This window comes from Odocoileus virginianus, chromosome 30 (assembly GCF_023699985.2).
Source record: "Odocoileus virginianus isolate 20LAN1187 ecotype Illinois chromosome 30, Ovbor_1.2, whole genome shotgun sequence".
In the NCBI taxonomy this organism is placed as follows: Eukaryota; Metazoa; Chordata; class Mammalia; order Artiodactyla; family Cervidae; genus Odocoileus; species Odocoileus virginianus.
Window position 1 is genome coordinate 39,261,743 of NC_069703.1, and position 27,804 is coordinate 39,289,546.

Genomic DNA, 27,804 nt, shown 5'->3' on the forward strand with positions numbered 1-27,804 from the left:
TAATTGTCCGTAAGTCTTACTGGTTGTCCACGTCTCAGCATATCTATGGTCAAGTTATCATCCTCTCTCACCTAGATGATTGCACCTGTCTTTCAGCTGGTTTCCCTGATAGGTCAGTTGGTAAAGAATCCTCCTGCAATGCAGGAGACCTGGGTTCGATCCCTGGGTTGGGAAGATCCCCTGAAGAAGGGAAAGGCTACCCACTCCAGTATTCTGGCTTGGAGAATTCCATGGGGTTACAAAGAGTCGGACACAACTGAGCGACTTTCACTTTCTGTCCTCCACACAGCAATAAAGGGATCCTGTGGAAAAGTACCTCAGATCATGCCACTTTGGAGCTCAGACTTTGTCTTGGCTCCCATCTCTATAGAGTAGAGGCCAAAGCCTTCAACAGCTCACAAATTCTTATGCCATCTTGAGCATCACAATTCCATTTTCATCTCATTCTTATTTTTTCACTCACCTTGTCCTCCCCGCTTCTCTTCATACATGCCAGGCTCCTATCACAGGGCCTGCGCCCTGGCTGGGTCTTCCACCTGGAATACCTTTCCTCATTTATCTGCAAGTCCCAATCACCCCTTTTTCAGCAGGGATTCCCTCACCAGCGAGATCTCTCCAGACTATCCTATTTACATTCGCTCTTCCATCTCCCATACTGCCTGCTTCCCTTGCTCTGGGCTTACAGTAGGCAGCAGTAAACATGGGATTCCACTCACCACAGATCTGTCTCTCTACTCTACGGTGGAGAGTCAGGAAAGCTAATAAAAAGCTGACACAATTTAAAATAATTGAACATCAATTACTGGTTAACAGAATTTAAAAAATATAGTTTCTATTCTCCAATTCCAGATTTCTTGGGGAGATAGAACACTGACCTGGAAGTCAGAAGCCTTGAATTCTAGATCTGGATCTATCATAAAGGCTTTCTGTGACCTGTGGCAAGCAAGTCATTAGGCTTGGTCAGCCCAGGAAGTGAGGGAACTAGGCTAAATGATCTATGAGGTTGACCTTCCAATCATGTCAACCCTGCTACCAAAATAAATCCCCACACTGCCGGTGTTTCTCATCTGCATTGCCACCACATCTCCATGCTGTTTTTATTTCCTGCCTGGGGTACTGCATCTGCCTCCTTCCTCATCTCCTATCACTCTTATCCTTTAGTCCACTTTCCACACGGCTGCCTAAGTGAATGTACACGTATAAATCAGAGCATGCCCATTTCTCTCTTGAGCCCTTCGCTGCCCGCTGCACTTAGCGTCACCCCTGTGCTCCTCCTGGCCTGCAGGGCCCATCACCACCTGGCTCTGGTTCCAGACACAGTGGTCTCCAGCTCCTCCAGGATGCCAAGCTCATTTCCGCCTTGGCAGTCCTTTGTCTCGCTTGCACGTTCTTCCTCCTGTGTTCTGGTGATTTCCTCTCTCTCTTTTTTTCCTTGAGCTCAGCTTCAACATCATTTCCTGAGCGTGAGCATTCTTTCCTGACCACTGTAGGTAAAGCCAGTTCTTTGTTTTTTAAAATTCACCTCCCTACTTATTTTCTGTTTGCATCCTCACATTTATTATTTTAAACCATGCAACCTTCACACAATGGAATACCATACAACTATATAAAAGATAGCTATGTATTGATATAGAATGATTTCTTAAGATATATTGTTAAGTGAAAATCCCAAGGTGCAGTGCAGAGTGTGTAGAATACCACCGTTTGTATAAAAGGTGGGGGGGAGAATATATTTGCTTGTATATTCATGTTTTCACTGGATGCGTACAGAAGAAACTGATAACATCGCTGGCCTCTATGGAGGGAGCTAGGTGGCTAGGGGCAGGAATGGGAGGCTTCACTGTGTACCTTTTTGTATTTTGAACCATACAGTGTACCACCTATTACAAATAAATACATAAATACTAAAAGTTGTGTACTTGCTTTGTTTCCTGTCTCCCCAAAGAGAACACAAATGTCATGAGAGTGTATCAGTTCAGTTCAGTCCAGCCGCTCAGTCGTGTCTGACTCTTTGCGACCCCATGAACCGCAGCATGCCAGGCCTCCCTGTCCATCACCAACTCCCACAGTTCACCCAAACCCACGTCCATTGAGTCGATGATGCCATCCAACCATCTCATCCTCTGTCGTCCCCTTCTCCCTCCTTCAGTCTTTCCCAGCATCAGGCTCTTTTCCAGTGAGTCAGCTCTTCACATCAGGTGGCCAAAGTATTGGAGCCTCAGCTTCAACATCAGTCGTTCCAATGAACACCCAGGACTGATCTCCTTTAGGATGGACTGGTTGGATCTCCTTGCAGTCCAAGGGACGCTCAAGAGTCTTCTCCAACACCACAGTTCAAAAGCATCAATTCTTCGGTGCTCAGCTTTCTTTATAGTCCAACTCTCACATCCACACATGACCACTGGAAAAACCATAGCCTTGACTGGACAGACCTTTATACTATGTCCTTATTCCCTACTATGTCCTCAGCACTTAATGCAATGCCTGGCACCTAACTGTACTCAATAAGTAATTACAGGATGAATGAATGAAAGAATGAAGGTCTCTTCTTGCTCTAAAACTGATTTCAAGACTAGAAGACATGGACTCAAGGACCAGCCATTTAGAGGCACCAAAGGAGAACTATTTGCAGTGTTTACTATTTTTCTTGTTATCAATAAACTTTGAAAAACAAAATTGGTGGGGGGGGTGTATGGTGGGTGAAATGTGGAGGACCTCCTTCCCAATTGAGAGCCCAAGTGCCACAAAAGGACAATGTCCTGCTTAGACTATGTCCCAGTCATGGCCTCGGCACATGGCAGCCTGAGGGACAGGCAGGACAGGAAAGCCTTTCGTGAGGTCTCAAAACTTTCAGGATCACAGCACACTCCAGTTCTGAGATTGTCTTCTTCCCTAGATGCTAAACTTTTTTGAGATCAGGAACTGCATTTGTCTTGGTCACCAGTATACTTAGAGTATAGATGGCAGAGACGTGATGAAAGAATGAATGAAAGAACAAAAATTTGCGTTGAAAGCCCAGAATCAGGAGCTGTCATATCCCATGTAGCCAGGAGGCGGCATCAGAGGAGCATTTTCTGAGTCGTCGGTTCCCTCCAAGCCTACAGTCTGGGGTGCGGAGTTGTACTTTGACCAGGGACGCGCTGGAGGGGGCAGGTACCTGATTTTTTGACAAATTTACTGAGCAGCTCTACTAGGCATTGGGGGTTGTAAGAAGATACAGCTGGGAGACAGAAGCCTCACATAGAAATCAACACTATGTACGAAGAAAAGAGCTATTTCTGGCCCTTAGGAACTCTGAGAAGAGAGGATTAAGTTTGACGCATTTGGGGAAATTTCACAGAGGAAGTGACATCTGAACTGGGCCTTGAAAAGGAGGAGGATTTAGGCAGTTGGAGGACATTCTAGGTAGAAGGAATGGATTCATGGGAAATTGTGGGACGGGTGAATTGCCAAGAATAGCTGAGTTATCCCAATTTGGTGGGAGATAAGGGGGTAAAGGAAACATTCTGCCCTGAGAATTTACCCTTTTGTTGAAAGGACAAAAGACTCATGGAATTAATGCGATGCATACACTAGTAGCTCCAAATATAGTCTATGGCTTGAGATCTTTGTGTCAGGTAAGTAGTAGAGACTCAATACATGTGTTGTTGAATGAATGAATCACGGGGCTCTGGTTTTTTCCGTGCTACATCACATGTCCTTGCTGATGCTTTACGAGCGTGTTTTCCAAGGCTCTTTCCTCCTGTGTCTGAAGCTCCTCACGGACAGCTTTTCTTTCTCTCAAAGACAGAAAGCCTGACCCCAAAGGGGAAAGGATTACAATTAACCTGTGAGGTTCCCAGTGTCCAGAGCCTCCCTTATTAGAGGGTTCCCAAGTCCTGTTTCTGGAACATAGTCTCCTTCCTTGTGTGTGTGTGTGTGTGTGTGTGTGTGTGTTAGTCACTCAGTCGTGTCCAACTCTTTGGACTGTGGCCATATAGACCCCATGGACTGTAGCCCACCAGGCTTCTCTGTCCTTGGAATTCTCCAGGCTAGAATACTGGAGTGGGTTGCATTTCCTTCTCCAGGTCTCCTTCCTTAGGACTGAGATAAAAGTAATCATCACTTATATTTTTATAGAAACTGATGTCTTCCATAGCTTTCCTACTGATAAACCCCTCATTCTTAATTCAGAAGACTGCTTCTTTCTTAAAACATTCTCCTTCCGACTTATGTGGCCCCGCGCTCTCTAGTTCACTACCTGCCTCTCTCCCCTTTTCGTTTCATCTGCTGACTTCTCTTCCTCTCTGTAGCCACTGAAGGCTGACTTCTAGGTCCTAGCCTCCTCTTGCTTTATTCTCTGCCTGGGTGATATTCTTCCCTGTGGTTTCAGCTATCATCTAGATGTCAGCCTTCCTCTGAGCGCCAGCCCACACATCCCACAGCCTACTTGACTTTTTTGTTTGGATGTTTCTTGAGCATCTTAATTTCAGTATGTATAAAAACTCCTCATCTTCTCTACCTATTCCCCTACCAGGGTGAATGGCCGCATCACCCAGCCTGTTGAGCCAGCCAGAAGCATGTGTGTGAGTCATCCTCGTCTCAAGTCCCGATCATTCCACCCCCTCACTCTCTCCTGAATCTTTCCACTTTCTTCCCTTCCCGTCACTACTGTCACCTCCAGCTACCTGCTCTGCCAGGCCATTCTCTCCTCAGTAGCCAATGTGACTTTTAAAAAATGCCAATAAGACCATGCCACAACTCAGCATCGGTTGTATCCCCTCCCATTTCTTTGAGGTCATTATTGTTGTTCTTCCATTTCCCTTCTATAAAGTCCTAGCCCTTTAACCATGACCTTCAAGACCCTGCATGATCTGGCTGATGCCCACCTCTCAGACTCCTTCTCAGGCTGGACTTTCCTCCACTCTACTTCAGCTAGGAGGAATTTCATATAAGCATTCATCCAATCATTCATTCAGGCAACCAGGTATTTATAGGGTGCCTCATTGGTGCCAGGTGTGGTACTAGGTGTTTGGATGTGAACAAGGTGAATATTTCTGCCCTGGTGACCCCTCTCGAGGTTCCTCCTCCTGCTTCAGGCTGTTTTCATACATGGCTCCCTCCTCCTCAACTCCCTCCTCCAACATACACACTCTACTCCCCTCAACTACTAACCCCGGCTCATCACTCAGGTCAAAATTGAACATCACTTCCTCTCTGAAGCTCTCCTGGGGCTGCCAGGCTCCGTTAGAACTCCTATTATAGATCCCAGGGGTCCTGACCTTGCCTTCATTGCACATTCTGTTTTCCCCTGCTGGACCAGAGGCTCCATGAGAATGAAAACCAGACCTCCGGAGTTCACCAGTGCCTGGCACGATGCCTGGCTCACATCATGATTTCAATACAGATGAATGAAAGGACACAGGCATTTCCTTTGGATCTGCCCTTTTAGGATATTTGAGGATGACACCTTACATGCTCATAGACAGGGCCACCCTAGTTGCAGCCTTGCACAGTCCAGTCTACCAGGTGCCAATGCTGTGCTTTAAAGGAGGCCTCTGACTGCGACATCACCTTGGTTCAAGGAAGCAAACAGCCAGGGTGCACAGAGGTTTGCTGCTAAAGCCTTTCATGCAGTCAGCCTGTCCTGCAGAAAAGCAGTCAGAGGTGTCAAAGGACCGGGGCTTTCCAGGGGGAGGGATTCTAACTCACACACTTGTTAGTTGTGTGAACACGTCATTCAATGTTTCTGCCCCACAGCCTTCCCACCTATGGGAAAGACAGGTATAATCATATATGTGTTGCTGGGCTGATGGGAGGAGTTCACGAGCTGTCACAGAGGACTCGGGAGCCATTAGTGTCAATCTCCTTCGTAACTTCAAGGCCGTGCAGGTCTTTTGTTAGCAGTCTTGGTTCTGGGTCAGACAGACCAGAGACTGAGACCTGGCTTTGTCACTTTTTAGTGATCTGACCTTGGGGAAGTCTTGTCACACCTCTGAATCTTAGTCTGCAGGAGTGGAAAATGCAGACATAGTTGTACCTACATCCAATGAGTGCTTATGTGAAGAGCATGTATATAAAGAGCTCAGCCCAGAGCCTGGTACATGCTAGGTGCTCCACAGATGCATACAGCATCAAGATGGTGACGGTCAAGGAGACAGAAAGTGCGCCCGAAGTTCTGATCCTCACTGGTGAGTTCATTTCAGAACTGTTTATCGAGCATCTAACTTGTGGAGCATCTTATGGAAGGGTATCATTCAATATGGACCCCCTCTCTCCCAAGTCTAGGATGGGAGAGAGGACATAAATAAGAAAGCATGTGCCAAGTGAAAAACGTTATTTTATCAAAGGTTATTAAGGGCGTTTCCTGGTGGTCCAGTGGTTAGGACTCTGATTGGATTCCCGGTCAGGGAACTGAGTGAGATGCCACAAGCTGTATGGCGTGGCCAAAAAAAAAAAAAAACACAAACCAAACCAAGAGACTCAAAAACTTTTGAATGAAAGAAGCTAGAAGCAAAGGAGTCTGTACCACATGATTCCACTTTTATGAAGTTCTAGATCTGGTGATGGAGAGAAGTGTGATTCCCACTGGGGCATTGGCTGGGAGAAGCATGAGGGAGCTTTCTGTAGATGTTTTGTCTTGATCTGGATAGTGGACCCCTGGACGTATGCAAAATATGCAAAAATTCCACAATTCAGATTTGTGGAAATCTTATATACAGTGAACTGTATGTAAATTATATTTAAAAAATTACACCAGAGGAGTTTAGAGAAGGGAGCGACTTCTTCCACCCATATGGACAAGGAAGCTGTATGGACTGGAGAGGGAATAGCAGAGAGGAAATGACCCTCTTGGTCTCTCTTGGTGGCTCAATAACAAAGCATCTAAACAAAGCACTTAAATGGAGTCAGAAATCATCAGTAAGTGGTTTTGGAGATTATTTGCTCTCTGTTTACATTGAAAAAAAAAAGTTTGAGATTATGTAATTGCCAAAGTCAGGGAGGTAATTATCAAGTGTAACATGAGTGCTCTATTTTTGGTCTCACGGCTAGCTCTTCTGGCCCTTCATTCCCTTCAGCTAATGTGATTGCAAGTTGTTTTGCTGGTTCTCTTCTGTCGGAGGCGGTTGGATGATGGGAGGCAGTGGATGGGGAAACACAGAGTGGAATGAGAAATCACATCTCTGCCGGGCTTCACTGTTCACAAAGCACCTGTGCGCACAACGTCTTACTTGATGATAGCAATCTGGGAGAGGGGCGAGGGTATCAGTCAGGGTTATTGATTGCAAGCAACAGAAACCAATTCTGGGTAGCTTAAGCAGAGAATGAGTGTATTGGGAGGTCATCAAATAGCTCACAGAAACACAGGAAAACTGGAGAACTAGGGTCAGAAAATAGGTAGGAATCAAAGGAAGCTTACTTAAGTCTGGGTATTTGAGGCTATCTTTGCTTCAGCAGCTTAACTATCATGGTTACATTTGGAAATCATCGAGACAGATTTTCATGTAAGTGGTAGTGTGGACATTGCTGATGGAAAGTAATTTGACCAGCAAAGAAGGGAGTTTCCAGAACAGGCTCATTGGATGAGCAGAGGCAGGGAGGTTGGAAGAATGTTGAAGCTGGGCTTGGGGAACTGAGTTTGTTGCAAGGTAGCAGAGAGCTAAAGCCAAGAAGGGAAGTGGAGGCTGTATCGTGAAGAGCCTTGCGTGTCTGGGTGATGAGTTGGTACTTGAGCCAGTGGGCAGTAAGGATCCTTGGAGGTTTTTATTTACTTATTTATCGGGATTTATTTGGGGCTTCCCCAGTGGCTCAGCTGGTAAAGAACCTGCCTGCCAATGTAGGAGATGTGGGTTTGATCTCTGGGAAGATCCCCTGGAGGAGGAAATGGCACCCCACTCCAGCATCCTTGCCTGGAAAATTCCATGGACAGAGGAGTCTGGTGGGCTACAGTCCATGGGGTCACAAAGAGTCAGACACGACTGCATGTACAGATGAGTCTTATCTGCAGTGTGCAGGCTTGGTTGCCCCGTGGCATGTGGGATCTTAGCTCCCCAACCAGGAATTGAACCCACATGCCCTGCATCTGAAGGTGGATTCTTAACCACTGGACTACCAGGGAAGTACCCCCCTGGAGGTTTTCGAACAAGGAATAAGATTTTCTATTTCACTTTAGAAATAACCTGGTACCCACAAGAGGACTGTGTGAAGCAGGAAGAGTCTGGACCCTGGGCCAGCTGACATGGGAAGTGACACTGTCACCTCCTCCTGAGAGGCTGAGGCTGAGGACCAGAGAGGGCTTCGGTAGCTGGGTCATTGGAACCACGAGAAAGCAGTGTCAGGAGTGCACTGAGGCCAGTGCAATGTTAGAGGCTGAGTGGGGGTGAGGATGCGGGGTTTCAGGCAGATGAGAACACGGGCCCTCAGTCCAAGCTTTCCGCCAACTACCCCCACCCCCAGCACACCACTGTCCTCAGCTCCTTCTGGGCTCCCCGTATCTCCCCACCTTACCCCACACTCTTCCCCTGCCGCAGGGTTGAGGCCCTCTGGATTTTGCTCTTTCATCCCGTTTCCCCAGCTTGACAGAGAATCTTAGCGTCTGGGCCATCTAAAGGCCTTAGATGGACCAGCGGAGGCTTGGGGAAGGGCCGGGACTAGCCAAGGACACAGGCAGGGAGAGGCAGAGCAAGAGCGAAGCTTCGTCTCTTCTGCCCCATTCAGGGCCCTGGCTAGACACGTCTCTTCTGAGACACTGTCACCGACTAAGCCCCGTCACTGGGTTATATCATAGCGTCGTGGAGGCATGTATTTGGTTTGATTGCATATTCCGTGGGCAACTTAAAATTCCTGATTTGATGTGTCTTTCAATGAGACGCAGCAGGGGCCTGTTTTCGCATCCTTGTGTTCCCTCCAGAACTAGAGTCCAGGGCTCTTCACGGGGAGCTCTTGAGCCCCGGGGTTGAGGCCGGCTCACCATCTCAACCTGGGGAGATTTCTGAGCACAGACCCCTGCAGCCTTCAGACCGATTCCCAAGGGCAGTGCCCCGTGAGAGAACCCCAAGCTAGGAGGTGCCCTGGTAGAAGGCTTGAGCCAGCCTTCTGCTCCTTGGAAGTCCCTCTAGAGACCTCTTCACCTTCCAGGGAACAGTCTAGCACCACGCCCAGGCTGTATAGTCCTGGCATGCTATGTCTTTCTGGAATATCCTCAGGGGCCCAGGACACATTTTATGTTCATCCTTCATCCAGCTTGTGCTTCCAAGATCGTGTGAGGAGTGGAAAGTCAAGCTACAAACCTGACCCTGCGGAGTTTCCTGGTGGTCCAGTAGTTAGGACTTGTCACTTTCACTGCCAAGGGCCTGGGTTCAATCCCTAGCCAGGGAACGAATATCCCACAAGCCACAAGGTGTGTCCAAAAAACAAACATACAAACAAAAGACCAAAAATCAAACCTGAGCTTGGATTAGCAATTCCCAGGGAAATACCCACTCTCCATTCTAACTCAGGCCAAGACATACACATTTCCTTGTTTTTCCCTGTGCCAGACGAGAGATTTTTTCTTTTTCCTAATCTCCTCTTCTGCCAAGGATGTAGTCCTGGGAGGGTCCTGCTTCATATGATGGTCTCAATTCTAACTCCTCCTCCTGTATCATTAGAACCTGGACTCAGCTACCCGTTGTCATCTCTTCATTCAATTCCCTACCCTGGGAATCTTACCCTGCTGTTCCTCAACTTCACCCTGGAGGAATCTCAACATGGCTCTGATCATGCTCAAGAACCTTCAGTGGCTCCCCATGGATTAGAATCGAAGCGCATCATTAACTAAGTAGCATTTCAGACCTCTCATCACCAGGGCCTCCCAGCAGAGAGGCCACCAGGCAGACAGAGCAGTAACTCAGGGGGTATCAGGGGGAAATGCCTGCCACCTGCTGGGCGCTTGGTGCCCCTTGCCTGGTAAAACGATGCCCCCTCTCTGTCACTCACATTCTCCTCGGACTTCTTCTGCCTATTTTATTCATAACATAGCAGGGATGAGAAAAAATGCATTTTTAAAAAGCTGCCCCAAATGGTAAATTTTATGTTATGTATATTCAACAAGGGGAATAGTGGGGGAAACAGAAAGGGGAAAAGCGGAAGCAGTGACAGATTTTCTTTTCTTGGGCTCCAAAATCATTGCAGATGGCAACTGTAGCCATGAAATTAGAAGATGCTTGCTTCTTTGAAGCAAAGCTTATGACAAACCTAGATAACAAATTAAAAAGCAAAGACAGCACTTTGCCAACAAAGGTCTGTCTAGCCAAAGCTATGGACTTTCCAGTAGTCATGTATGGATGTCAGAATTGAACGATAAAGAAGGCCAACTGCAGAATTCAGACCACTGAAGAATTGATGCTTTTGAACTGTGGTGCTGAGAAGACTCTTGAGAGTCCCTTGGACAGCAAGGAGATCAAACCAGTCAATCCTAAAGGAATTCAACCCTGAATATTCATTGGAAGGACTGGTGCTAAAGGTGAAGCTCCAAATCTTTGGCCACATGATGCAAAGAGCCAACTCATTGGAAAAGACCTTGATGCTGGGAAAGATTGTGGGCAGGAGGAGAAAGGTTTCAACAGAGGATGAAACGGTTGGATGGTATCACTGACTCAATGGACATGAACTTTGGCAAACTCCGGGAGATAGTGAAGGACAGGGAGGCCTGGCCTACTGCCGTCCATGGGGTTGCAAAGAGTTGGAAACAGCTTAGCAACTGAACAACAATAACAATATTCAACAAGAAAAAAAATCTGCCAGGTTTCATTTCATCTTGGTGTAAGACTACCTTTAAAAAATTTTTTTTAATGTTCTATTCACATTTGCTTTTTCGCTTTTAGTGTGCTCACAGAAAACTGGGACACCTTAAGCAGTTTAACAGCAATTTTGGTAAGCAAAGTTACATTCTATCTTTATGTAAAATTAGTCAAAGCTTCTCCAATATTTACAAAACATGATAGACAAGATGCTACACAAAACCACTGCATCTGAAGGTCTTTTGCTTTGTTCTGAAAAGATCACTGAAAAAGAAAGCATTGTCTGCAGAAGACTGCCTTTTTGGGGACAATATTCCTACTCCGCCTCCTGTGATGCCAAGAAAGTCTCAGGATGAAAGTGCAGGAAGAAGCTGAGACCAAAAGAGGAAAACATGTCCCTCCAGGAGATAAAGGGTGAGTCTCTGGCTGATTGTTTCGTCGCTGCTGTTGTTTGTTTTGTTAGATGATGGAGGCCGTTCTGGTTCTTTCCCTTGGAGGACCCAAGAAATGGGTGTGCGGCACAGTTCGGACCCAGTGAAGTAGGGGCTGGGACCGAAGACAGTCTTGATTCGAGCTGGGAAGTCCCCTCTACTGTGGCAGAGGCTTGGGGGGCGGTGGGCTGAAGGACCAGAGGGGCGTGGCCGAGGGGCCTGGTGACGGCCATACTGAGCTTTCTAGTCAGGCACCGCTTTCCAGCTTTCCTTAACTGAACTGCAGTTCCCTCGTGACGTACCCAAGCTGTCAGCAAGGCTTGTGAGTGCCACAACTCGCCTGGGGCTGGCGCTGTCTTGGGGAATGAAGGGAAGGACGGAGGCTCTCTCTGGGTGGAAGCGATTGGGAGGGCGCAGCGGCCTAAAATGTGATTACAAGGCAGCTTGGAATGATCAGGAAGCAGCCAGAGCAGCGTGCAGGTTACATGGCAACAAGACACAACTATAACCTATGAGTGTTTCTTGGCCATACTGCATGTCTTGTGGGATCTTAGTTCCCCAATGAGGGAACCTGGGGTCCCCCTCTCACAGTGACAGCACCGAGTCCTAACCACTGGGAAGCCAGGGAATTCCCAACCTAGGACTTTTGGATTCAGGCAGCTGGTTTTGATTCATAGTTGTACCTTACAAGCTGTGTGACCTTGAGCAAGTTAACTAACCTCCCCGAGCCTCCACTGTACTCTCTGTTAAATGGGAGTAACAATCCCGACCTCACAGGGCTGTCATGAGGCTGAAATGAGATATAGCAGTCCCCACCTCATCCGTGGTTTTGCTTTCTGAAATTTCAGTTGCCCACAGTCAATCACAGTCTGAAAATATTAAATGGAAAGTTCCAGAAATAAACAGTTCAGAAGTTGTAAGTTGTGCCATGTTTTGAGTTTGAGATGAGATCTCATGTGGCCTCGCTCAGTCTGTCCAGTCATGAATCATCCCTTTGTTCAGCGTATCCTGCCTGTTACTCAGTAACTGCCTCTGTTATCAGACTGACTGTCGAGGCATCTCACTGTTTGTGTTAAGTAACCTTTATTTCACTTAATAATGGCCCCAAAGCTCAAGAGTAGCAATGTTGGCAATTCAGATACGCCAAAGAGAAGCCATAATGTGCTTCTTTAAGTGAAAGTTCTAAACTTAATAAGGAAAAAAATCATATGCTGAGGTGGCTAAGACTTACAGTAGGAACAAATCTTCTGTCTACGAAGTTGTGAAGAAGGAAGAAGAAATTTGTGCTACATTTGCTCTCACCTCAAATAGCAAAGGTTGTGGCCACAATGTGTGATAAGTACCTCAGTAAGATGAAAAAAGTATTAAATTTGTGGTAAGATATTTTGAGAGAGAGAGACTGAATTCACATAACTTTTATTATAGTATATCATTATAATTGTTCTATTTTATTATTGTTAATTTCTTACTATGCCTTATTCATTTATATTTATTATGCATAATTTATAAATTAAAATTTATCATAGGTAAGTATATATAAGGGAAAAAAATATCATAGTGTATATCTGGTTTGGTATTATGCTCAGTTTCAGACATCTACCGAATGTCTTGGAACATATTCCTCGGAGGACAAGGTGGGGACTGCTCTGTTGTATGTATAATTCATGTCACGTAGACCTCAATTCAACCATATGGAATCCCTTTTTTGTGTTCAAATAGGGTTAAGAGGCAAATTCATATTGTTAGGCCTAACAAGGACCTGAGGGGCATCCCAGGTGGTTCAAAGAATTTGCCTGCAATGCACCAGACAAAGCTTCGCTCCCTGGTTTGGGAAGATCCCCTGGAGAAGGAAATGGTAACCCACTCCAGTATTCTTGCCTGGAGAATCCTATGGACAGAGGAGCCTGGTGGGTCCATGGGGTCACAAAGAGTCAGACATGATGGAGCAACTACACAATAAGGACCCAACAAGCACAGGACATTATTTTTATTGTTGTTGATATTATTAAGTATCTCCTCTCCGGGAACCCTCAGAAATATTGGCAAGAAGACTGGACTCTCTGCAGTTGTTCAGAGGGGAACTGGAGCGGTTTGGTTCTGATAGTAAAGGGAAGGGGGCACTGGGGAGCTCAGAACACAGGGGACTCTCAGGTGACAACTGTTACCCTCTTGAAAATAACTTCTCTTACTTGCACCATATACTAAATGTACCTTGACCTTTAATTCTAGGTATTTCCCTTTCATGGCCCCTCTAACTCCCTCACCCAGTCCCACCCTCATGCAGATTTTACCTGGCCCGTAGCTGTTTTTTTTTTTTTTAAGTCATTTATTATTTCTTTTAGTTTTGATCGCGCTAGGTCTTCGTTGCTGCACTTGGGCTTTCTCCAGTGGAGACCAGCGGAGGCTACTCTTCGTTGAGGTGCCTGGGCTTCTCACTGCTGTGGCCTCTCTTGCTGTGGCCTGTGGGCCCTAGATCTTGGGCTCAGTAGTTGTGGCTTGTGGGCTTAGTTGCTTCGAGGCATGTGAGATCTTCCTGGACCAGGGATTGAACCCATGTCCCCTACATTGGCAGCTGTATATCTATCCACTGTACCACCAGGGAGGCCCCTGGACCATAATTGGAGGGGGAGGTTGGTCCTATGGAAGCAGGTGAGGCGGAGCCTGGGCTGCAGAGAGGAAGCAGGTGGGGGGGGCGGGTGGGTAAGGTGGTGAGGGGGTGTCTCCAGGAGGAGGGAGGTGGGGGAGGCTTGGATCCCTCTGGGCAGCATGCTCTGCCAGCAGGGTCTGCTGGCAGGAAGGGCTGGCGCCTTTAGGAAGGTGTGGTAAGTTGCAGAGAAAAGAGGTCTTCTCCAGAATGCAGACCTGGGCATGAAGCTGGGAGGGGAAAAGACGGAAATGAACACCCACCCCAGCCCGTGTTAACTTTCCTGGCCTTGAGGGCGGGTGGGAGGCAGCTCTGGGGCTGGTGGGCAAAGGCCCAGGAGCTGGCTCTCTGGGGAGAGCTGGACACTTGGGTTCCCCTCACTCTCACTGTGGAAGGAGACAAGGCAGAGATGGGCAACTTGAGAGTCCTTGAGATCTCTGTGCTCATATCACAGACGCTTGAAGAGCAAGTCTGAGTCATGTTGCCAAATGCAGTGAAGGAAGGACACCCAGCCTTTGTCCTCCAGGCCCCTCTCCACGTCCCCTCCACTGCTGTCTCGGCCACTTCAGCCAGACTGGCAGCAGGAGGAGATTCACTGAATTCTAAGAAGAGGAAAATAGCTTTGTTGGATTTTTTTTTCTGCTTATTATAAAAGACTTAGACAGTGACATAAAGATATCTTTCTTTCCTGCCTTCCCTCCCTCCTTCCTTTCTTTCTACCTACCTGTTTATCCATCTATCTATAAGTAAACAAAATCACGTGGTCCCTCCGGCCTCCAGACGTAGCTCCCATTAGCACTTTGGTGGCAAGCTTCCCACACTTTGGTTTCTTGTGCATTCATATGCAGGTCACCCAGAAGTCTGTTGGGGTCTGAAGATGAAGAAAAGGTGGGCTTGAACCCTGCATCCCATGCCCACTGGAAATCTAATCCCCTCCCCAAAACAGAGTTTCCCCAGGGAGAAACATGAGCTCAGTCACCTCTGGCTCTACCTTCCCAGCTCCACCAAATGGCTTCCCTGGTGGCTTAGTGGTAAAGAATCTGCCTATAATACAGAAGACACATGAGACTCAGGTTCGATCCCTGGGTCGGGAAGATCCCCTGGAGGAAGGCATAATAACCCACTCCAGTATTCTTGCCTGGAGAATTCCATGGACAGGGGAGCCTGGCAGGCCACAGTCTAGGAGATTGCAAAGAATCAGACACACCAAAGAGGCTAAGCACACACAGCACATGTGTGATGCATCCAGGTGGTAGCCGGGACTTGGAGTGTAGCTCCTTTACTCCATTTCCAGAAACGTTCCCTTCACGAGAAGCCATGTGTATACATGTTGCAAGCATTCCTAAGGTAGGAGGGATAACGGTGGGGAGTAGAAGCCTTTGACGATTGAAGGTTGGCATGCTGTTAAGTTCTTGGATCTTCTGTCAGGGTGCCCATTCCGCCCTCCTTCCTTTTCTTGTTCCTTCCTCCCCAGTTCATGTTGCTCTTAATGCATCTCTCTCATAGGCTGGTCTGAGAGTGAATGCCCTTGGGTACACACTTCCTCCTCAAGTGGTTTATCAAAGTGTTATCTTAAAGAGCGACAATTCTCTCCCCAAGGAGCCTACTGCCATCTGTTAAGATGACAATTCTTTCCATCCTGCTAGACACATCTTTTTTTTTTTTCCAAATGAGCTCATTCTATGCATCCTCTATGACAACGGAACTGATATTTTCCCCCTCCACTTACCAAAAGAGGAAATTGAAATGAATCTTGGCTCTTGCCTAAAGGCTGCTCTGCCCAGCTCTTCACGTGGCCAGGACTCCGGGTCAGGCAGCTCTATCCCTGGGGTTGCACACGCTTCTAAAAAACATCTCTCATTAGTGTGTTTAATGTTGTGTTTCTTGTTTCCTCTTTCCTCTAGAAAGTAAACTCACTGAGGCCACAGACTGTCCATTTTGTTCACTGCTCTGTCTTCAGAGTTAATCACATAGTAGGTTGTTTCTTCAGAGAAGCGGAGTCAATAGGATGTATAAATGTAGAGAGAATCAATTAGTTTAAGGAATTAGCTCAGGTAATTATGAAAGCTGGCAAGTTTAAACCTCTAGGGTGGGCTGGCAGACTGGAGGCCCAGGGAAGAGCAGTTCAAGTCTGAAGGCTGTCAAGCCGGAGAATTTCTTCTTGCTTGAGGGAGTTTGGACTTTTGTTCAATTCAATCCTTCAACTGATTGGATGAGACACCCCCAACTCCCCCGCCCCAGCATTATAGTGCTTTCAGGTGGCACATTGGTAAAAACTCTCCCTGCCTATGCAGAAGATGCAAGAGACGCAGTTTCAATCCCTGGGTCAGGAGGATCCCTTGGAGTAGTTAATGGCAACCCACTCCAGTATTCTTGCTTGGAAAATCCCATGGACAGAGAAGCCTGGTGGGCTACAGTCCAAGGGATGGCAAAGAGTCTGACAAGACTGAGCGATTAAGCATGTACGCACACTCATGTTATGAAGGGCAATCAGCTTTATGCGAAGTCTACCAACTTACATGTTAATCTCATCCAAAAACACCCTCAGAGAAACATTTGTAATAATATTTGACCAAATATCTTTGCACCGTGCCCAGCCAAGCTGACACAAGCTGACACACATTTTATGTGTCACAATAGGTACATGACAACTATTTGTTGAGTGAGTGACAGAATGAATGAATGAATGAACTTAAGGAGGGTGAGAGTCTTCCCAGGTTCACACAGCTGGTAAAAAAGAAGGCCCAGGTCTTCAGAACTCAGTGCAGGCAGCTGTTCTTTTCACCCTACCACAGGGCGTCTAGGAATGCTGACCAGAGACAGCCTTGTGTGGTTCCCAGGACTGCTTGTCAGAGCACACAAGACATTCTCCTTTCACATTCCACAAACACCTTCGCTCCTGTCTGGTGTTATTACAAAATGACTCTTCTGATGGAAATTTTCACTACCTGTGTGACCTGAAGGGCTTCCCAGGTGGCGCTAGTGGTAAAGAACCCACCTAGCAATCCAGGAGATGCCTTAGACAAGGGTTCGATCCCTGGGCCAGGAAGATCCCCTGGAGGAGGGCATGGCAACCCACTCCACTATCCTTGCCTGGAGAGTTCCATGGACAGAGGAGCCTGGTGGGCTATAGTCTACAGAGTTGCAAAGAGTCTGACACAATTGAAGCGACTTAGCATGCATGCAGGCGTGTGACCTGAAGCAATCAAGAACTTATTCTTTTACAAGTAAGAGAGCCTCACCTAAAACCTTCTCCTGCAGGTATGAATAAGCTAAGAGCTGGATGCTCTGGTGTGGAGATCTCACCCTAACCCACTAACCTACTCACTGGATCCTTGACTACTTCCCTTCCTGCTCTCTACTCTCCGGTCAAAATAACCTACTTCCAAAAAAAAAAAAAAAAAAAAAAAGCTACTTCCTGTGTGAGGTACAGACCCTGACGTTAATTCTCTCTGCTGTTGTGTTTCACCTGGTGCTGTTATCACACCTCGAATGTATCTTCCCCTCTATATTTTAGCCATTCATTTATTCATTCAACAAAAATTTCTTTAGCATCTACAACAGGGCAGGTAGTAGGACTTAGCATGGGGACACAGAGATGAACAGAGAGATAAGATGCCTGCCCTTCTGGAGCACTTACATGCTAGTACTGGGAAAACAGACACAACTCAATCCAGGAAGAGAACAGATCATTTCAGGTGGTGATCAGTACTGGGAAGAAAACTGGGAAGTAATAACAGGTGACAAACAGGCTGATGTGAAAGATAGTGCTAGGAATGTAATTTAGATGGAGCTTAGGGCTGGTGTTTGAGATGAAACCCCAGCCACGTATGGAGTGGGGGAAGAACACTCTAGGTAGAAGGCACAGTAAGTGCCAAGGTATAAGGTAGAACGAATTTGATGTCTTAGAAGAGCAGAGAGAAAAAACTCAGACCTATTACACAGTTTCTGCTAGACATGTGCTAGGCTCTGAAATACAAAGGTAAATAGGGCATGGTCACGGGCGGGGGGTAGGGGGCACTTCCTGGTGGTCTTGTGGTTAAGACTCTGAGCTCTCAATGCAGGAAACACAGGTTCAATACCTGGTTGGGGAACTGAACTCCCCTATGGCAGGGTCCCCCCAAAAAAAAAACAATAGGACATGGTCCTTTACCCTAAAGAGTTCATTACTGGGGGAAAGACAAACATGACAGCTACCACTCTTTGGGAGATCTACCCACATCATGAACCAATGACCCCATCCCTGGCAGCCATATTTGTACTCTGTGGCCATGGCTGATTGGTTGGGAAGGGTGGTCACCTGACTTAAGCAGGACCAATCAGATTTCTCTCCTTCAGGATCGCTGAATAGGGGGTCAGACACTACCCTCGCTTGCAGAGTAGTGCTAGCTGGCACTAGTTATGTCTTAGGTAGGTATTGTCAGGGTGACTCAGCCTCCTGACTTTCCCAGGACTGAGAGGTTGCTGTGGAAAAACTAAGGGTCCCAAGACGGTCCGTCATCCTATCCTCAGTGTGCCGGGCTGACTGTTGAACCTGAGAATTTAGGAGCTGTGGGGGGTCAGACCCGTCACTGTGGCTGGAGCAGCAGAGGATGCTCGTCTGCAGAGAGAGGAGAATGGACGAGCGATGAGAAGCAGAGATCAAGTTCCTGGGATTCTGGTCTTGGTACCAGGGTCTTTCCAGGGGCCACCTACATCCCTGCCTATGGATTCTCAGATACCCTTGTTCCCCTGCAGAAAATCTCCTCAGTCTGCTTGACATCTCCTATGTCTTGCAGTGGGTTTCTGTTCCTTGCAACCGCAGACTTGTAAATGATAGAGACAACGACTGTAAACAACTATAACCCGGGCGGTGTATGCTTGATAGAGGTGTCCGCAGCCTGGGGTGCACTGAGGAAGTGGCCTGCCTACTTGGTTCCATCCCCAGGAAAGCCTTCCCCAACTCAGTCTATGGTGGTCTCTGTCTCTCACCTCCCAACAGCCTCATCTGACCCTCACTCATAACACTCACTTCTCCCTTATATCTTCTGTCACCTTCTAGCCTGTAAAGACTCATGTGTGAAAAATCTTCATACTTTCTTCCAAACATAGCGTCTAATGTAGCTAATATCTTGTACTTTTGCAATGCTGCATATATAAAGCTTTTCTTTTTGGCCGAGAAGTGCGGCTTGTGGGATCTTTGTTCCCCGACCAGCGATTGGATCTGGGCTCTCAGCAATGAGGGCACAGAGTCTTAGCTGCTGGACTGCCTACAAAGCGTTTTCAAGTTCATTATCTGATGCGCATCCAACTCTTCAAAATTTGAATGTTAGCTGCTGCTGTTTATTTTGTGCATACTCTATGTGCTAGGTGGGGAAAAAAACACTTGAGACTTAGACAGGATAAGTCATTTGCCCAAGATCTCTAAATTTATGTGTCACAGATCTGGCCATAGAACGTTATTTTCAGGCTATAAACCCATGCTCTCTCTCTGCCCTGCCAGGATGTTGGGGGCAGAGTGCAGGCTGCTGATCCCTTCCCTGGGCCCTCTGACTCAATCCTTTGGGCTGGCCCCGGCTCTGCCTTGACCCTTTCCAGCAGGGCAGGTCTCAGGTCACTCAGTTTGCCAGTCTGGCCAAGTCAGGCGAATTTGGCTCCCTGGAGCTGCTGTGGTTGCCATGGCACCTTCCCTGGGCTCCTCTCAGTATAAACCTGGGGGTGAGCTGTTTTGCAGCAAATGGGGGTGAAAACAGAGAAATTCTCCGATGAATGTGGGCAACAAGAAAACAGCCTGCCTCTCCTTGGATTTCCTTTTGATGCCTTGCAGGTGGGTTTTTAGGGCCATGAAATCCAATTCCTCCATTTCACAGGTGAGGAAACTGAGGCCTAGGGGCTTAGTGTTTCACAAAGAGATTTTGTGCCGTGGTCAGGAGGTCTCTGAAGCCTGAGAGACCTGGGTTCCAATCTAGCCTCTGCCTGCTCTGAGCCCTGCACTCCTCATCTGTAAACTGGGGCTCATGACACTCCTTCCCTGAAAGAGTTAAGGGAAGGGTTAAATCATATTTTTTTAAATAGATATACATAAAAATGCTTCCCAAGTGCCTGGTATGTGAATAGATGCAATTGCCCAAGGTCACCCATCCGGGAGTGGGGGAAAGAACATTGTTAAATGATTCAGGAGATATAGATTCTGGTCTTGACTTTGCTGCTAACTTGTGTGTAAGTCCCTTCACCACCTTGAATCTCAGCAACTTTTTCTGTAAGCGAAAGGTAGGTTGGATGAGATGATGCTTCAGTTTTTCATTTCCCCAGCACTACAGTTCTGTGCATCTGGTGACAGAATGCTAGTTCCCAGGGCTCCTAAAGCTGTGCTTGTTCACCACACCACCCTGCCTCACCACCAAAGTGGCCCTGGGATCCAGTCAAGAGCCCCAAAGACTTTGGTGGGAGAGGAAGGGATACTCCTGAAGGTAGGAACTTTCCATGAATGCTGGGGCTGCACTCATTCTGACTCCCCAGCATCCTTCTCCAGTTCAGAGTCCTGCCCAGGCTTTATGGGGAGGACAGGGCTGAGTGGAAGGGAGAAGAAGGAGGTTGGGGACTTGCTGATGGGGGAAACCCATCTGATGAGGTCAGCTGAAAGCAGTTTTAAACACTGTCAGCAGTAGTGGGAGGAGATGAGAAGTGGGCAGTGTCGAAGCTCCACTCAAAAGCAACAACAACTGAGGAAAGAGGAGGAGGAGAGATGGGAAGGGGTGGCATTAGGGATCCAGTGGAGGAAACAGGAATCCAAATTCAGGGGAGGAGGAGGTGAGCAGTGGGATGGGGAGCTGGAGGGAATGGATGGAGAAGAAGTAGACAGGAAAGGGAAGAACTGCTTTTTGTCGAAGGAAACGGATAGCTTGATAGAAAAAACTGGAGATAGAGCACGGTCACTGCCACCACCCCATTTGCTCACTGCCCCCAGGAGGCAGGCAGGGAGGCATTGTGCACTGTCCTCGGAGGGGAAGTCCGAGATGGCCCTTCTCCCCCATTGGGCTGGCCTGCTGGGGCCCCGGGCCTCTGAGGGTCCTCACCTTCTGCATGTAGCACCAGGCTTCTAATCACAGATGAGTTGGGGAACTCTGAGCCTGTCTTGCACTCTCTTCCCAGCCACCATCCCTCCCCTGCTGCTGCCCAGGGGAGGTCCCTCAGCGGGACCCAGAAGCCCCTTCTAATCCCTTCCTTTCCTCCACTCTAAACAAACACATCCTACAGTTTGACACTTGGGAATGAATTCAGCACGTGTACCCAACACTGGCTACTTGTGGGGGTGGGCCCATCTAGATCTGGGATCACTTTGCCTCACAAGATTGAGAAAGGAAGCTTGATATAAACATGGTCTTCTTGTTATTAGTATTGAGCATGATTATTGTAATAATAGTACTAGCTAAGATAAGAACTTATTGAATGTTTTCTGTGTCAGGCACACAAGTTCTGTATTTGCATTACCTCATTTATCTCCTTCATAATCCTATCAATATGTATTATTATCCTTTCTTCTTCATAGATGAGGACGCTGAGACTTGGTAAAGTTGAGAAACTTATCCCAAATCATATAATTAGCATGTGACCAACCCAGTGTTCAGACCCATAGTCCATACTCTTCGAGAATTCTACCTCCCCCAGTCTCCAAAGTTGTGGTCATGCTAGTAAGCCATGTCTGCTTATTCTTGTGTCACTCTTCTTGGATGTTACCCTTGGATGTTACCCTTGGATGTTATCCTAAAGGTATGTAACATCCTTTAGGAATGCTTTAAGCTACAAGTAAACAAAAAACCATTAAGAATGTCTTAAACAAAAGATCTTGAAGTCCAGAGCTGGTATACTTAGAGTTCAACAACATCATCAAATATCCAGGCTTATCTTTTCTTTCTACTGACAACCTCATCATTTTGGCTTTTCATCCTCATGCTTATTGCTTTGTAATTGCAAAATGGCTGCTATAGCTCCGGGCATCACATCAGCATCCCAAGGGGTCTGGGCAAACAGATTTCTTCTGATGTAGCTTTGTTTTTTATCCTGAAAAAAAAAAAAAAGGATGTCAGCATTTCTCTACACATCTCATTGGCTTTGTATCCATCCTTAGACCAATCACTGATGTAGGAAGCCTATACATCATGATGGCTCGTGCTTAACAGATCATCCCAAAACTTAGGGGTTTGAACAAGCATTCACTAGTGCTACGAATCTCTGGGTCACTGAGTGGTTCTGCTGATTTGAGCCAGACCAGACTCATCTTGGTTGGGCTTCCTTCTGTGCCTGTGAAAGCTGATGGGTCAGCTGGGAATTGCCTGGCCTAGGACAGCCTTACTTACTCACATGTCTGGTGCTGGCTGTTTGCCAGCTGGGGTGATGGTGTGACTAGGTTTTTCATCCAGCAGGTTGGCCCAAGCTTGTTTCCATGGCAGCGGTAGGGTTCCAAGAGATTGGGTGGAAGAAGGCATGGCCTTCTGTGGCCTGGACTCTGAACTGGCACACTCATTTCCATCACATTCTTTTGGGCAAGGCAAGTCACAAGCCAGGTCAGGTGTGGGCGTGGGGAAATGGATTCCACTGTTTGATGGGTGAGCTGCAAGGTCACGTGGTAAAGGGCTCAAATGCAGAGAGTGATGAAGAATTGTGACTGTTCTGCAGTCTACCACAGTTTGTTGTTTTGTTTAGTCACTCAGTCGAGTCCAACTCTTTTGCGACCCCATGGACTGTAGCCCACAGGCTCCTCTGTCCGTGGGATTTCCCAGGCAAGAATACTGGAGTGGGCTGTCATTTCTTTCTCCAGGGGATCTTCCCAATCCAGGGATCAAACTGGTGTCTCCTGCATTGACAGGGGATTCTTTACTGTTGAGCCAAAAGGTTCATTTAGGCCAATTCATCCCCTAAGGCCGGGAAGGGGATCCTTTCCCCCAAACCGAGGGAATAGTCCTATCCCTGATCAGGGTACAGGTGCAGGGAATAAAGAGAGGACATGGCTTGTGGGTAGACTGCGTCTGGACAGGGGGCTAATCCCAGGCACAAGGTGGGGAAGGGAGATTTTGCAGCTTCAGTTTCTCCAGGTCACCCTCCTTCTTCTGAAGAGAGTAATTTTCATCTGTCTTTTGTTGATGCTGGTCTGGGCCTCACGATGGTCCTACTAACAGGCATATGCATTTCCTCCAGACACTCATATGCAAAAAAAAATTTACAAAAATAAACAAAATGAACTCTGCCGCCATCCACTAGGGCTGTGGGAAAATCCAGTGTCAGTCACTGAGGACAGGCCAGGGGGTTGTCTAGTCCTTCTCCCTGAGGTTTGCATGATTTAGGAAACGTGAGGCAAAGCCTTTGGTATTTGGTCCATTAAAGTTCCTTGTGTAAGAGGGTTCCCTTTTCTCCACACCCTCTCCAGCATTTATTGCTTGTAGACTTTTGGATAGCAGCCATCCTGACTGGCGTATAATGGTACCTCATTGTGGTTTTGATTTGCATTTCTCTGATAATGAGTGATGTTGAGCATCTTTTCATGTGTTTGTTAGCCATCTGTATGTCTTCCTTGGAGAAATGTCTGTTGAGTTCTTTGGCCCATTTTTTGATTGGGTCATTTATTTTTCTGGAGTTGAGCTGGAGGAGTTGCTTGTATATTTTTGAGATTAATCCTTTGTCTGTTGCTTCGTTTGCTATTATTTTCTCCCAATCTGAGGGCTGTCTTTTCACCTTGCTTATAGTTTCCTTTGTTGTGCAAAAGCGCTCGGGCCTGGTGCACTGGGAAGACCCAGAGGGATCGGGTGGAGAGGGAGGTGGGAGGGGGGACTGGGATGGGGAGTACATGTAAATCCATGGCTAAGTCATATCAATGTATAACAAAAACTACTGTAATGATGTAAAGTAATTAGCCTCCAACTAATAAAAATTAAAAAAAAAAAAAAAAATTCCTTGTGAAGAGCTTTCGTCCAAGCCCCACCCAGGCATCCATTCAAAAGCAAGAGACTCTATTTCTGCTCCCTTGATCCTCTCTTGTTGCAGAAAATTTTCAGGCTCATGAAAGTTCACTGGTGGTCCAGTGGTTATGACCCCACACTTCCATTGCCAGGGTCCTACGTTTTACCCTTTATTGGGGAACAAAGATTCCCCCAAACCTCACAGAGTGACTAAACAAGAAATAAATACAATTAAACAAAAAAAGACAAATGTCCAGGCTCTTACTATCCATCAAAATCTTTACAAAAGGAACATACAAACCTCCTCTGCCCTCCTTTTCTCAAAGAATACGTCTCTCTCCTGCCTCCCTATTCAACTCCACTCCCTCTTTTTCCTAACAGACGCAGGCCTCCCCGACAATGTCTGGTTGGGATGGTTTTCTAGGAACCCAGGACCTGACTGTGCTTCCTGGAAGAAAAAGCACCCCCCAAAAGCAGATAATACATAATAGAAACGAGTCTGAGGGATCAGGGAAGGAAGACACATCTCAGCTGAGATGGGCAGGAGTATAGGAGTGGGTTAGGTCACCATGGGGCTGGGAAGCCTGCAGTAGAGTGTTCCAGGCAGAGGTGCCATCCTTACTGCAAGAGCCAACATACTGAGTGCTGCCTACCTGCCAGGTTCTGTGAAGCAGATGCTTCTGTTGTCCCCACTGCATGAAACTTACAGAAGTTAAGGAACTGGCCCAAGAACAGGCAGCTAGTAAGGCGCTGAGCTGGGATTTTCAATCCAACCAGTTTGATGTCGAAGCCCCACTCTTAACTATTTAGATGAACCCAGACATGAGAGGAGAAGGTTGTTTGGAGAACCAAAGGGAGTTTATTTTGGCTGGAACATAGCGTGTGAAGGGGAAGGTGGTACAAGAGGTTATGGAGGTAGAGAGAGATGCAAGTGTGGAGACTCCTGCTGCCAAGTTACCACTTGGAGGCAGCCAGCCTAGAAGCATGTCAGAGGCTATTTCACTAACTTTAGCAGGAAATGATGGTGAGTCAGTCTAGGCTGATGGTAATAAAAATAAAGAGTTAAAAAAAAGTAAAGGACTTCCCTGGTGGTCCAGTGGTTCACTGCGTGCTCCCAATACAGGGGGTATGGCTTTGATCCCTGGTCGGGGAACTAAGATCCCACATGCTACCAGGCGTGGCCAAAAAGTTAAAAAGAAATGGCAGGATTCGTGGGTTATTAGGAAGAATGGACAGCCCTTGGTGATTAAGTAGTGGAAGGGGGTTTGGGGTGGGGGAAGAGACAGGAGTCAAGAGTGACCCTCAGGTTTCTGGGTTGGGAAACTAAATGGATGTCCTGATCCTATTCACTGGCTTGCTCTGAAAGCATCTCTTCCAGGCTCTCTAGCTGTCTGTCTTCCTAGCTCTAAAATGAAGATAATGAAACCTGACCTCCCCATTATCCAGATGGTGTCAAGATAACATGAAGTCATCAATTTGGAAGTGCTTCAGAAAGTCAGAAGTACTTTGCAAATGCAAGTGGTTATTATTTTATGGTTATCGCTAAGGTCCTGCCCCTCCTGGGGCTTGCAGATGGAGCCAGACTCAAGGCAACCCAGGGGAACTGCCCGCTCGCTCTCTCACTCACTCTGTCTTTCACTTGGAGGCAGCCTCAGCATTCCTAGCAGGCAGCGCCTCTTTGGCAGGTGGGAGCCACAGTCCTACGTCCTACATACTAAATTGTTAATAGCTTCCCTGGGGAGTTCTTTCTGCTCTGACTCCTTCAATAATTTCTGTTTCTCTACTGCTGACGCCTTCTGATGCCCTGGATTGGCCCAGGATTCCCCATCCATTTTGGTTTGTGTCTTTGTTCTGACCTGAAGTCAAGGATGGGGTCAAACAAAATTGAATTGTTTGGCTGTCCAGGCATGGAGGGCTGTGTATTCTGTGCTCCACCAAGAGCAGGGACGAACTTGAGAATCCCCGATGTTCAATGACTCATCGCCCTTCACAGCCAGGGAAAGTCTGCTGGACGGAGACAGCAGCCACGGGTTCTTGTGTTTTGGGGGGACTGACTTCCTAGGCTTTGCTCTAAGTGGCAGGAGTGAGATGCAGCAGGAGCAAGGTCCATCAGGAGTGGCTTTTGGGATCACACAGACCTGGCTTGACATCCCTGCTTTGGCGTCAGCATATCACCTAAGCTCTGCCAAATGGAACCACAGTAGAAAGCTCTCACATTTCTAGGGCTGCCGAGAATTAAATGAGATAATCCATGGAGTACTTGGGCCCGGCACCTGGCACATAGCAAGCTCTCTCTAAATGGGAGCCCACGGGATCATTTATGAGTTGTGACCACAGAAATGAGACTGTCTTGTAAAGATAAGTAGACTAGAATGCTCACATCCAAGTAAGAGGTGATCTCTTCAAAGTGTTCACTTTGGGAGTTCATTGGGGAAACTCCTTTTATTTATTTGGTTTTTTTTTTTTTGAAACTCCTTTTAGATACCATTCAAGTTTCCATGTGTCCTTCCAGCACCCTTGGGGCAGGGTTGGGGGGGGTCTCCGTTCACATGCACTGGCCTGAGCCTTAGTCATCTGAGGCTGCTATAACAAAGTACCATAACGGAGTGGCTTATCAACAACAGACATTCATGTCTCATAGTTCTGGAGGTTGAAAGTCTCAGTGAAAACAGGATTGGGTTCTGATGAGAAACCTCTTATAGCTTGCAGACTGATGCCATCTCACTGTATCCTCCCATGAGAGAGCAGAGATAGCAAGCAAACTCTGCGAAGGCACGGCCCCTAACAGCACATGTGCCGTCTTAGCAGTCACGTCCCTCGTGAACTTGGTCATTTACTTACATCACATCTGTGACAGCTTCTTGACTGCGAGCTCCTTTAAGAGGGCAACGGTCTGACTCATGCTCTTGGTTCTGTAACTTGTACTCACGCAGCCCTTTCTCAGTTGGCACAGCATCTGTTGTTTCGCCAGATCCTCACACCAATCCTGCCTCTCTACTTTCTGGATGAGAAAACTAAGGCTCTGTCTTTTGCCTCTACCATAGCTGTGGCTTTCCACCATAGCATTTCCTTACCCAGGAGGGACTCAAAAAACATGGTGGAATGCACTGTTTAAAAACTCCCTCCAGCCCAGTACAGAGACGGGGTGGAGTCAGAAGAGGGCAGCGGTAAACCCTGGGTGGGACCAGACTGGTTCCTCTGCTAAGTCATTCACTCATGTCCAAGTCTTTTGCAGCCCTTTTGGGTTGAAGCCCACCAGGTTTCTCTGTCCGTGGGATTTCCCAGGCAAGAATGGTGGAGGGAGTTGTCGTTTCCTCCTCCAAGGGATCTTCCTGACCCAGGGATCAAACCCCTATCTCCCGCGTCTCCCGCATTGCAGGCAGATTCTTTGCCCCCTGGGCCATCTGACTGGGAAGGGCCTCAGATGCAGTGCCTAGGGGTGAGGGTAGACTTGCTTGGTGACAGTCAAAAGCCAAGGAGGTGGATGGAGTCCGGAACTAGTACAGATGTTCTCTGATTTACAATGGTTTGATTTACGATTTTTTGACTTCACAGTAGTGCAAAACTGCTACACATTCAGTGAAAACTGTGGTTTGGATTTTGAATTCTGATCCTGTCCAGGCTTGTGTTATGCGGTGTGGACAGCATCACTGGACCACAGCTCCCACTCAGCCAGGAGATCTTGACAAACAGGAGATATGCTTACAACATCTTGTGCCCACACAGCCATTTGCTTTCAGTAGAGTATCCAATAAATTAGTGAGATAGTTAACACTTTATTATCCAATAGGCTTTATGTTAGTTGGCTTTGCCTGGCTATAAGCTAATGTAAGTGTTTTGAGCATGTTTATGGTAGGTTAGGCTAAGCTATAATGTTCGGTAGGTTGGTTGTATTAAGTACACTTTTGTTTATTTATTTCTTGGCTGTGCTGGATCTTGGTTGCCATGTGGGCTTTATTATCCAATAGGCTTTATGTTGGTTGGCTTTGCCTGACTGTAAGCTAGTGTAAGTGTTTTGAGCTTGTTTAAGGGAGGTT

General features: G+C 47.2%; 1 non-coding gene across 1 annotated transcript; it reads left to right on the plus strand.

The window, feature by feature from the left end:
• The first annotated feature begins 9,284 nt into the window (after positions 1–9,284).
• TRNAE-UUC (transfer RNA glutamic acid (anticodon UUC)) lies at positions 9,285–9,357 on the plus strand. Its single transcript has one exon. It is a non-coding gene; the product is annotated as a tRNA-Glu (tRNA).
• Positions 9,358–27,804: the final 18,447 nt, after the last annotated feature.